The following is a 12,330-nucleotide window of genomic DNA, read 5'->3' as shown; positions in this document are numbered from 1 at the left end:
TGGTAAGGTGTTGACAGTGCTTATGTTAGATATTTTGTTGTATGTAAGCTCTATAAAGAAGAGATCTTGAAGCCCATCCGGTCTTAAAATGTTCTTGTTCTGTGATTTGGGAAGAGTGAAATGAGGACTCTTGATTTGCTTTGATAGGCAAACTACACAGAAATTAGAGTATGCTTCTTTTATCCCGCAATGATTCTACAGCTACTTTGGAACTGTCAGTCTCTTCTTTTTCCTATGAGTGGCTGACTTGGTGCCTGTGTTACTGTTACTGTGTATGTGACGACTATTACTCATGTACTGATGTGACAGATGTGTAATTCACCAAACTGTTGGCAGGCCTTAACAATCCAATAAAGCAATACTGCCTAATTGGTACTGGTCATAAAACCCTTCAGGAAACTGTTGGAAAACTGGCTGTGATTGACTGAAATGAGAAAGAATCCTCAACCTGTTGAACAGTGTCTTAGACGCTTTGCTGTAAATATATGTTGTATGTATGTGTATAAATTAGAGTTTATGGTGTGGATGAGTGCCCCTGTCAAATTCAGACTATTTCCACTTTTTATTAAGATAAGGCTCTTCCCTGGGTGCTCATAGTCCTCTGGAGATATTGTTCATTTAATTATACAAAGTGAATGAAAAAGTCTTGTTTAGTGGAAGGCTGGGGAAAAAAAGAGAGTCCTTTCAACTGGAATTGTTTTTATAATGGTTGTATTGATATAAACCACACATACCATACAATTTAATCTTATAACATGATAATTAAGTGGCTTTTAGTATATTCACAGAGCTGTGCAACCATCACCACAATCAATTTTAGAATATTTTCATCTGCTTTAGGAGAAATCCCATCCTTCTATTCCCATAGTCCTAGGCAATCATTGATCTACTACTGTTATGGCCATTTCATATAATGAAATCATGTAATGGCTCTCACTTTGTGTTTTCATTTTTTTGCCTGCTGTAGTATATACTAGTTCCTTGTTTCTTTTATTGATAAATGATATTCTACTATATGTTTATGAATATATTATGTTTTATTTATCCATTCATTAGTTTATGGACATTTGAGTTACTATAGCATTTCTGGAAATAATGCTGCCCTGAATATTTATATACAATTTTTAAAAAAAGATTTATTTATGCATACAGAACTGGGGTACAGGCCAGAGGTGCAGGGGTGGTGATATGAGTCACCAGAGACAGAATGGAGAGCAGGACGGACAGATCATTGAAGTACACTGCTGAGGGGAGCAGCAGGCGGGTCAGGAGAGGTCTGCATTACTATGTGAATCACCTCTGGGGCAGGCAGGGATCGAACTTATTCTGAAGTGGCTTTAGCTTCTTAGTATAGTGCTTTAACCTGCTGTACTACCAGGGACGGTCCTATATACAAATTTTTATGTATGCTTTTCATTTTCCTCAGGTATATAGCAGCAGTAGAATTGTTGGAGCATATAATAGCAGTCCTTCACAGGAACTGCTAGATTATTCTATAATGTGTATTATAGAATTCTGTATTCTACTATCAGTGTGTAAGGTTTTTTTTCATTTCTCCACCCCCTCGCCAACATCTGATTGTTCTGGTATAGCAATGTTCATGGGTATGAAATTAAACTTATTGTGGTTTTGATTAGCATTTCTCTAATGAAATATGATGTTTGCCATCTTGGCATGTGCTTCTTAACTATTTGTACATCTCTGAAGGTATGTGTAGTCAGTTTCTTTGCCTATTTTTAGTTGGTTTATTTGCCTTTTTATTGATTATTTTCTTTAAAGATTTATTTTATTTATGCCTGAAAGAACAGGGGTGTAGGCCAGAGGTGCAAGGTTGGAGGAGAGGATTCACCAGAGACAGAGTGGGGAGCAGAACAGGTAGGTCTACTGAAATACACTCCTGAGGGGAGCAGTGAGTGAGACAAGAGAGTTCTGCTGTGTAATGTGGATCAGCTCTTTGGCCAGGGATAAAAGTCTTGCTGCAGTGGCTGCAGATAGCTTGAGAGTGCTGAGACTTTAACCCCTGTACTGCCAGGGAAGCCCTAAGTTTTTGTTTCTAATAGTTCTTTTTATATTCTGATGTAAGTTCTTTCCCATGTACGTGTCTTCCAATATATTCCTCTGTCTATGCATTGTATTTCTTCCTTTTTGACAGTGTCTTTTAAACAATGTTTATAATTTTGATGGAGTCCAATTTATTTACTTTGTCACTATGTTTATGTTATAAAATTAGAACAATTTTAGAAGGCTAATCCACAGGTTTTCTCAACAATGGAATGGCTATGTGCTAAGAAAGATTCTGAAAGTTGTTGTGCATTTCCTGGGTTATAGAGTAATATTAGTCAGGAAACAGTAACTGAATACTTTATCTCACATTGATATGATTTATAATTGTAAAAGTATTTTCCTGACTGTCTAAAAAAGCTGTGATATTTACCTTGCAAAGGTTTTGATGAAGAGAAAAATAAAGCCAGTTATTTTTATTTCCTCTTCTCTTCAGATCTTAATTCTGGTTAATATTTCGTTTATTTACTTAATGAATATTTACTAAGAAATGTTCTAGCTACATGATATAATGAACAAGACTTGAGCAGGACCCACAAGGAGTATACACTAATTAGTACCCTCCATCTCATAGACAATTTTGACCTATGGCCTTCCATCATCCTTGACCCCCAGATGTCAAATAGCAGTTCGGACCTGAAGATACTACAGCTTTTGTTCAGACCTCATCTCCTGCTCCACATTTATTAGACCAGATGACAAAATGTACCATTTCTGGTCAGTATCTAACAAAGGCAAGGCAGAAGTTGAATATGTTGGATAGGTACACTACAGATAGTTGCTCAGAATAAATGGAATCAAACCACAGCATTTTACATCAAGGTACTGGCTCCCAGACAGCAGTTTCAACCTGGCTTAGGTTTTAGTTCTTAGAAACTATGACTAAAGTTTTTTTCAAAGTCATTTTTAGCTTGGAAACAAAGCCAGGTAGACCAATTCTTGACAAATTTTGAATGAGTATTTTCTAATTTCCTGTCTCGATATTTGTAAGTATATCTGTTAATAGTTAAGCTGGGATTTTAAACCAAGCACATTTAAAAAAATCATCTCTTGACAAATCCCAATTTTCAAACCTTATTTTCGAAAATTTATAATCAATAAGTACTAATATCTTCAATCACTAAAATTACTCATCCTAGTGGTTAATGCCATCTGCTCAAATTAAACACATTCATCTGTACCCAGATTTGTTTCTAAAAATGTCAGATCTCATAGACTGAGAGTGAAGTATTGTCTTAAAAAAGTACTCAAATTAAGCAATTTTAGAAAATATTCATTCAGCCTGAAGTTTAATAATAAATATGGTATTTAAACTTTCTTTGGTACTTAAAACATTTCAAACTTAATTCATGAATCATTGATAAAGCATTTCTTTAAAAATATGGACTTTAATGCTGTCTAGATTTTCCTATGTCATCTAAGAGAGCATAAATAATTTACCCAATTACCTAGACACTATTTTTTAAAAACATTTTAATAGGATGATTTCCCATAGATATTGCTATGAATTAAAACATTCCAAGTTTCTTATGATATTATCTACTGCTTACAGCTCAACACCCATCACCATTTTTTTTTTCCTTTTTACTGGTAGTATTATGAAACAATAGTGGAACATTGATTTGAAATTGGCTGGTTTGGCATAAACTAATATACAGATACATAGATATTTCATTGTTTCTGTTTGTAATTTACACCTTTACCTCTAGGCAGGAAATCATACTAGAAAATTAGAGAGGAAACAAGGTGTTTGTTCATCTAGTTATATTATCAGACTAATAGAGAGCTTTTTTTCCCCTCTCTCTTGTAATGTAGTTTCCAGTATTATATCTGATCCCTCCAGGATTCCATTTGACATATAGAATTGAAAATAAGGTAATAACAAGCCCAGTGCTTGGGAAGATAGTTTCCTTTTATATTCTGCTATTTCATGAATACATTGCGAAAGTTTTTGATCAAGAGCCAGAATTTCCTATATTTGTATGAGAATCTGAGCCTAATAGCCCCTAATTGGCTAGTCTCTGTGTGTGCAAAGGTGTAGGAGTCATTAGACCAATTGAACTTGCTAAAGCTAGTACTCAAAAAGATGATTTGATAAAGCACTGTTAGAATGTGCATACTGGAGTTTAATTTTACTAGTTATAATAAAAGGTAAAACTTAGTTTTTATCACAATTAAAAACACACAAGAAGTCAGACTTTTCTGATCTCTGTTTGACTCAAATAGGTTTTAGTTGTTGGCTAGAAAAAATATATTGGTAGGGGTAATACATCTAGGTTTTGAAGTCAAAGAGAATTTGCAAGTATCTAACCTAAAATCTGGGTATGTCATGGAAAATATTTTTAGTTCATTGAAAACTTTAGATTGATTTGGTTTGATAACTGATACATAAACTCATAATTTTTTTAAAAAAGATTTATTTATTTATTCATACAGAACTGGGGTAAAGGCCAGAGATGCGGAGGGTGAGAGGATTCACCAGGGACAGAGTGGGGAGCAGAACAGGCAGATCGACGAAGTACACTGCTGAGGGGAGCAGCGGGCGGGCCAGGAGAGATCTGCTGCGCCATGTGGATCTCCTCTGGGGCAGGTGGGGATCGAACTCTTGCGGAAGTGTCATAAGCTTCTTAGTGCAGTGCTTTAACCCGCTGCGCCACCAGGGAAGGCCAGACTCATAATTTTTTAATGAATGTTACTAAATATAAGGATAAAAATTTCCTTTAGATCCAGATATGGATTGTAGAGCTAGCTCAGCCACTAACTAGCATGTCAAGAATATTGAGTAAAACTGAGACTTCAAGTATATAAATTAAATAGTGATAATGTTATTTGTCAATTTCCTTTAGCCGAACATTTCAACATTATCATAGACGTTCTCTTTTAAAATCATTCCAATCATGTTATTTTATCCCTTTTATCCCCACCTTTAATATAACATATGTAATGAAGATTTGAGTTATAATAAAATAAATATACTTAAAAATAAAAACTATGATTCTTAATTCTATATTCTGTATCCCCATTAATGCCCCACTTTAATGCATTTTGGGAGCTTTCTTTATTTCCCAGGTACACTTGAAAGGTAAACATTTCACTTTAGAACACTAAAAAGAGAATGTAGAGGAGACCAGAAACACCATGTGTATAGATTTTTTTCTGAAAAAAACAAAAAAGGAAAGAAAGAAGAAAGAAACATTTATTTGTCCTGAAGTTTTGCAAAGCTAAGTTTAGTTAATTGTGACACCACGTGTATTGCTAGGCCCTTCCCCCCACTTGGCTGTGAACCAAAGCAACTGAGAAAAGGTGTTTCTGTGGAATGGAAAGGGAGTCAGCTGTAGCTTGCTTACTAAAGTGACATTTTCATTGTCATTTAATCTGTTTGGTTTACCTTCCCCTTTGGAATCTTTGTCTTTCCTCTTAATGGTCTCTCATCACTCTCCTTCAGCTATCTTTGCATAGTGCAGATGTGAAAATAAGGAGAGAGTTTTTGTGCCATAAAATAAGTAAGATAATTTCTCTTCTGAGTTTTTCACCCCAGTGCAGTCATCATTGTTCTCAGGTCATGTCTTAAAGGGTAAAGAGCAGTCAAGGGAATAGCAGTGAGAGAAAAATGCCAGCGAGCACATGCTTCACTCACGTGCCACCAAAGCTGCATACACTGCCATGTCACCCCTCTACGCCTGCGCTATTGGGTATGGAGTTGTATTCCCAAAGCCACATTCTATTGTAGGTTAACCGTTATTCAATGCAATTTTATTAAATAAAAAAATAAATATAAAAGAAAAAGGCAATAATTTATTTTGAATATAAAATCTTCCTAGAATGGGTGATTTCACTTTTTATAAAGCCCAAGTTTTTATTTCATATTTGAGGTAACTTTGGTTTATAACACTCTGTGTGCTTTTGAATTTTAAAGAGATGACTTTTTCTTTGAAACACACACCACTCATATTACTTTAAAGTCATTTTTAGGACTTATTTATTTTAAATCTATTGACATTTTAATATTTTCCCCAAAGAATTAATGTTGCCTAATGGAAACTGATTTTTTTTTCCCTTTATTTTTTTTTAAACACCAGTTTTCCTGATCTCTCATCATCACTTGCAGGTGATCATAGGGATAGACGTTTTCCCTAATTGTCCTATAAAGGGAGACCTTATTGGTAGGTTTTTATTTTCTTTCATTAAGATTATAGATTTCAAAGGTGCATTGCAGTACTTTAAAAATAATAAAGGAAAATTAAAAAAAGTAAAAAGCTATTGAGGGATTCATAGGATAGAGACCAGTGCTATTTCTCCTATACTTTAATTTCAGAGAGGGTGGAGGATGTAATTGGGTAAATTTGATGTTGTTGTAACAATAGAGATGGTCCCAAGGGGAAGGCTTGTTTCAGAGTTCCCTTGCCATGTGTAGAGCTTCAGGGTACCTAAATGTGAAGCAAAATGTACACTAAGAATAGAATAGTAGATTCTCCTTGGCCAGAGGATTAATTTAAATAAAAAGCCTAATTTATTAGTAGCCATGATAAATAATTTTATTTAAAACTATCATTTCTTTTCTACTTGAAGTCAAATAGTCATTTCTGTTCTTTTTGAAGTTGTGCTTTTTCTCCCCTGTATTGTTGAGAAGTGACATGAATAGAGAAATGACAATTGAAAGACTAAGCTAAAGCTGTGTTCTTTTTTTTTTTTTTAAAGATTCACTTATTTGTGCATACAGAACTGGGGTACAGGCCAGAGGCTCAGGGGCAGCGAGAGGCTTCACCAGAGACAGAGTGGGGAGCAGAACAGGCAGATCTATGAAGTACACTGCTGAGGGGAGCAACGGGCGGGTCAAGTTGAGGTCTGCCACGCCATGTAGTCACCTCTGGGGCAGGCGAGAATTGAACTCATGTGGAACTGGCTTAAGCTTCTCAGTGCTGTGCTTTAACCCGCTGAGCCACTAGGGAGGGCCCGCTAAAGCTGTGTTCTAATCCTGTCTCTGTTTACAAACTGAGAAGCCTGGGACATACTGCTCATATCTGTATTGTTAATTTGTAACATTGAGTAGGTAAAATTTGTGCTGCATACTTCACAGGAACAATGTATGATAATATAAAATTTTTCTGTGAACTATAAAATTATTATACATGTAAGTGTATCTAGAGCTGATTGATTAGAACATATTGGTATGTCTTCAAGTTCTAATATTTTAAGTCTCCCAAAGGACATAAAGCAAGGTTTCATTTAATCACTGCATCAGTACAATTCACAATGACAATTTTCCTAAAATGTTTGTATTGAGGGTTATACAAGAAGCTGTCAGTAACTTCACAGGACCCTAGAGATTTAACATTAGTAAGATTATTTGCTCAAGACTTGTTTGCCTTATTAGAATGATATTAAATCAGAACATTGGGTTGGGAGACAATCTACCTTTTGGTCAAGAAAACCAGATTCTTGCCACCTCTAAAATAGTCTCAAAATATTGGAAAAATCTAGTTCTTTCAACTATTTACTACTTGTAAGCACATAAGAATACTAACAAAATTTAGTAGTAATATACCAGTTGAAAATATACGTTCCTCTAAGGGAGAAATATTTCTGAGTAAAATATCTAGAATGTTCTTGAAAGCATTATTGTACATGATGTTGCCTCATTTATAAATCATTGAATGGTTGAACAAATTGTTTAAATCATATCTTGGTAATAATTAAGACTTTCAGAGAAAGTTCCTACTGGGTGCTAGAGGGGGAAGGAAGGAAAAAAGGAGGGAAGAAAGGAAACTACTAATTTTGATGAAAAACTTACCAGTCTTTTCCTATGATGAATAATTAATCTTCTTCAAAGTCTTGCCAAATAATTTTTCTGCTTGCATTATACAAAAGAAAACTGTTGCTCTGAAGAAGTAAACAAGATGAAAAGGAAAAGCTAATGATGTTAGAGAGGGGTAATCAAATAAAAATTTACCAAAAACTTTATGCTGTTTCTGACAGGATCAGCACATATAAAACACTTGCAGATAATCTAGTATGACTAAAATCTAGTATGACTAATATACTTTCTGTGAATAAGACACTGAGTTAAGTGCATTATGCATATTAACTCATTTGATTCAATAACTCTGTGATAGAGACTATTACCAATTCAGTTTACAGATGAAGCATGTTAAATGATGACAAAATTACTCAGGTAGAAAATATTAGGAAATTGATTCAAATACTGGTAGTATGCTTTTATAAAGAATCAATGATGTAGTGATCATGCTCATCCCTTTAAGCATTAATATTTTTTAATTTATAAATATAATTACTATAGATTACTGTATAAATTGTATAAATCTTGTCTCCATTTTATAAGTGAGGAAATTGAATGGTTTAAGAGTCTTCGGAGCTAGGATAGAGTTCAGTTTAATTTTACAAGATAAGAAAAACTGAGTTTGTTTGTTCCTGGCCCATGTTGGGGATTTTATTGAATGATAGAATATTGGAGATAAATGTAATATGATGTTGATTTTGAGTACAGGATCCAAAGACAGAAGGAATGGGCTCACAGTCTTGCTTTGCTCCAGTTGGTTGTACATCTCATATACAGATATTCAGGCCTTCTAAACTTCTATTACCTGATAAAATGAGAAATCATGATAACACTTAGGTCATGGGATTTCAGTTGGTGTTTGAATGAGTTAATATTTATAGAGTTCCTGAATACTTCTGCATTCATTTCACAACTTTTGTTACAAAGATGTTAAAAACTAAAATGAACCCAAAACTTCTCATCACTATGAATATGATGGTGTCAGTTTAATATTCACTCACATATTCATTCATTTACTCACTTATTCAAGATTTACTACTTATAATTTTGTTCTGGTTACTAATGGTGACGAGAATACAGACTCTGAACACCAGTAATTATTTGTAGCAAAAGTAGATGACTTCATAAAGTAAAGCCTCTGGAATGTTCATCCTGTTGTTTCACAAGAAAAGCATCCTGTGTTCAAATAAATTCAAGACTGTTTCTGTGGAATACTGATTTATTGGCGATTCATAGCATGAGTCGAATATTAAAGTTTCTAAGAAGATTGACATTAGAATGATCTGTTTAACTTTGTTCAGATCAACATTTCCCTAACTTAATTATTGAGGGGATTTCCTTTACGGCCTACCAAATAATATTTCATATAATTAGTAGTGTAATAAGTATAATTTGGTAAATATCATTCCTAACCAAGTAATGTTTTCTATTTATTTATTTTTCTTAACTTATATTTTTGAATGAGTTATTTTTCTAGTGATTGGGGAAATAAAAACCATTATCTTGGACTTCTAGTGTAATTGTGAACATTGTTTGCTAAATAAAAATCAACCTACTTGCCACCATTGCAAAAATAACTGACTCCTTTGTCTTGAAATATATCTAAATATACCAATACTTCTGTAAACCAGAAATATTGAACTGTTAAACTACCTAAAGGACATCTTCTTTGGAATGAATCAACACTGTAGCTATTGTTATGATGACATATCTTTTCAGTGCTCAATAACAAAAATGAGAGTTCATATTTATATGAAAAACACAGTATTACACATTAAGTCAATTTCTAAAATTAGTTTTAATTCTACTCTTGATCATACAGAAGTCCAAAGAGAACTTGCTTCTTTTAGAATTCACAGAATACTTGACGGGGGCTTTATCGATGACTTCATGCTAATTTGTAAACAGGAAGTAGCTAGTGGTCCAATGCTACAGAAAGATATATATAAAGGATAAAAAAAAATATGAAGAATTGACCTATGAAATTTAGACTTTATTAGATTTCCCAGGGTTAGTGAGATGTTCCTGCTCGATGATAAAGATGCTGTTGAATTTGACAGTATGACTACCGTTCTTTTAAATTTTCTCATTCAAATGACAAGTATAAAAGAAAACAATTTTGATGGTGATATTGATTCTGGTTAACAAAAGTTTCTATAGATTTTAAAAAGGATTTATTTATGCATACATAACGGGGGTATAGGCCAGAGGTGCAGGGGTGGTGAAAGGATTCATCAGAGACAGAGTTGGGAACAGAATAGGCAGATTGACAAGTACACTGCTGAGGGGAGTAGCAGGCTGGTCAGGAGAGGTCTGCCACACCATGTGAATCACCTCCGGTGTGGGGATTGACTTCATGCTGAAGTGGTTTTAGCTTCTTAGTGCTGTGCTTTAAACCGCTGTGTCACGAGGGAGAGCCCAGTATCTATAGTTACTGTCTGAAAAATCATTATGGGAAGATTGTATCTGAAACTGAGAGGATCCATTGGAGTATTTCCATGACTATTTTTGACTATCTATGGGAAGACAGAACATTCATATTCAGAAAGTGTTAATCAAGTGAATGCATCAACTCAAACATGAAAATCTATATAACCTTTGGAGTTTGTCACACTTGGATTTGCTGACTTGATGCCTGTGGTTGAATTTATATGTGGAGGAAAATCTAGACATATTGATGGAGAGAGATCATAAACACAAATTTCAGTTTAAGAACATTTGTTAATTGCAGGCTTTTATTTTCATACACTTTTATGGATTGCAATGGGACCTCTGGACTGAACCTGAACATAGCTGATTGGTATAAAAGGTGAACTGTATCAGGTATTTTGTGTATTCTTGTTCATATCTTCTCAGTCCACATTTTAATGTAGGCACTGCAGTAACCAGATACTTTAAGATGTGGCCATAATCTCATAATCTCACTTTATCTGTACCAAGGATTTCTTGTTTTTGGTCCCAGCCAGCACTCATCTGATGTTATATGCATCTTGTTGACACTAGCCTACTCACTCATATTTGAAATCACAATTGATTCAATAACCAACCTTGGGACAACCACCAATCAGGAAAGGGGAATCGGTGACTAAATTTTACTGTCTCATATCAAGGCAATTTCTGAGGGAAATTCAATATATTTCTTCAGAAGGGTGAAGCACCAGTTAGAGTTAAAATCAGCTTATCAATGACTTTTATACCTCTCTTAGTTTACTGGGAAAACTTTCCAAAACAAACTACAAGCATATAAAGTCTTGGTTTGGATTTTGCTTTATATAGTAACGTAGAGTCATTGTGTGTATGACCAGAGGGGCTAAATAAATCTACAAGTTCCCCTTTTTCCAAATCTTCACCTATATAATTGATGTTCCAGTATTTTAGATATGGGCCATTCTTACAAGAATTCTTACAGTGGTTTCACTGCGATTTTGATTCACTTTTTCCTGTTGAATAATAATGATGGCATATTTTCAGATCCTGTTGACCACCTACTTGTATGTCTTTGGAGACAGGTCTATTTAAGCCCTTCTGCCCCGCTCCCCTCCTTTTTTATTGGGTTTGTTTTGTTTTTGAGTGGTATGCAGAGTGGAATGCAGAGATGAGAATGTAGTTCTTTATTGGCTATATGAGAGGCAAATATTTTGTACTATCCATTTAGGTATTTTTTTGTAGTAATACTCTTTCATTGTGCAGAAGCTTTTAATTTGACATAGTCCCTTTTGTTTATTTTTGCTTTTGTTTGCCAATGAAGTGATCACTCACTGAAACCAATGTCACAGTGTTTTGCTTATGTTTTAAATATTTTATGGCTTGAGGGCTTGCATTCAAATTTGCATCCATTTTGATTTAATAATTTGTTTTTGCTGTGAGATAGTGGTCTTTTTTTTTTTCTCTTTTGCAGGTGGTTGTCCAGTTTTCCCAACATATTTTATTGAATAGACTTTCTTTTCTCTAGTATAAATTCTTGACTCCTTTGCAGTAAATGAACTGTCAGTGTAAGTTTGTATTTGTTTCTAGGCTCTCAGTTCTATTCTGTTGATCTGTGTGTCCTTTTTTATTCCAACACCATACTGTTTTTTTTATTTCTATTGCTTCATAGTATAATTTGAAGTTCTTTTTTGACAGGATTACTTAGGATTTTCAGAGTCATTTAGGATTCTATACAAATTTCAATAATGCGTGCTCTGTTTCCTAGAAGTATGCCATTAGAATTTTGATAGGGATTGCATTAAATCTGTGTATTTTAGGGGTAGAATGACCATTTTAACTGTTTTAACTCTTCTAATCTATGATCAGGTAATGCCTTTCCACTTCCTTTTGTCTGTCTTTTTAAAAATGCTAATCTGTGTTCTTTCTATTGCCATTTTTTTATTAAAAAGTTTATTTTTACATCATTTTTCACATTTTTTTTTATCTCAATTGTAATCCCCACGGGTTTCCCATCACCAAATCACCCCTGTGCCACCACCATAGTC

The sequence above is a fragment of the Condylura cristata genome, unplaced genomic scaffold (genome assembly GCF_000260355.1).
Source record: "Condylura cristata isolate star-nosed mole 26May11 unplaced genomic scaffold, ConCri1.0 scaffold00011, whole genome shotgun sequence".
Lineage (NCBI taxonomy): Eukaryota > Metazoa > Chordata > Mammalia > Eulipotyphla > Talpidae > Condylura > Condylura cristata.
Note: the sequence above shows the minus strand (reverse complement) of the source record.